A 719-nucleotide genomic window follows, 5' to 3' on the forward strand; every position below is an offset into this window, starting at 1 on the left:
AAGGGTTCATGTAAAGGCATTGTGAATATGAGGGCTAATGTTCTTAGAATGGAGAAAATGGGTGAAAGGATGGTATGAGACAAAGCTGAAAAAGCTTTCAATTTAATACCCTGTTGACTCTTTTAAGAATGTTGGTCTTTATCTGTAGAACAAAAGGATAGACAAAAATTGTTTTAGTTGTAAGAGTAAAGTATGAGGATGAAGTAGGTAGTGATGATCAAATATATATTTCAAAAAGGTCACTCAGCAAACCTGCAGTGTGGAGAACAGATTGGCAGGTATTTGAGGGGCGAGCACTCACTAGTTAAGGAAGAACTGCAGTGACTATAGTTTGATCTTGGACAGTGTTTGTGAATTGTAGAAAAGTAGATTGACTTGAAATTTTAAAAGTAAAATCAAAGACATTGTGATGAATATATGCAGATAAGAATCAGAAAACATTTAAGAATAACTACTAGGTTTCTGGTTTTAATAGCTGGATGGATAATTATACCTTTGACTCCTATAAGAAGGCATAAGACTGACTAGAAATGTTCAGTTTAGATCTGTAAATTGTGTGGTTACTTTTACAGATTTAGGGAGAGATGCCACGCATGAATTTGGATGTTTCTGAACTCAGAGAAGTGAGCTGCTTGGGGCTAACATTTGATGGTCTCAATATATGGGTAGTATTTGAAACTATATATATACATATACATATACATATACATATACATATA

At 33.8% G+C, this 719-nt stretch overlaps 1 protein-coding gene across 12 annotated transcripts in view; it reads right to left on the reverse strand.

Annotated features, from left to right (window-relative positions):
- The window catches only part of DPP10 (dipeptidyl peptidase like 10), a 1220852-nt gene that overhangs the window by 65987 nt on the left and 1154146 nt on the right, over window positions 1-719 (reverse strand). The window lies entirely within an intron of this gene.

Source organism: Pteropus alecto, unplaced genomic scaffold (assembly GCF_000325575.1).
Source record: "Pteropus alecto unplaced genomic scaffold, ASM32557v1 scaffold3, whole genome shotgun sequence".
Classification (NCBI taxonomy): Eukaryota; Metazoa; Chordata; class Mammalia; order Chiroptera; family Pteropodidae; genus Pteropus; species Pteropus alecto.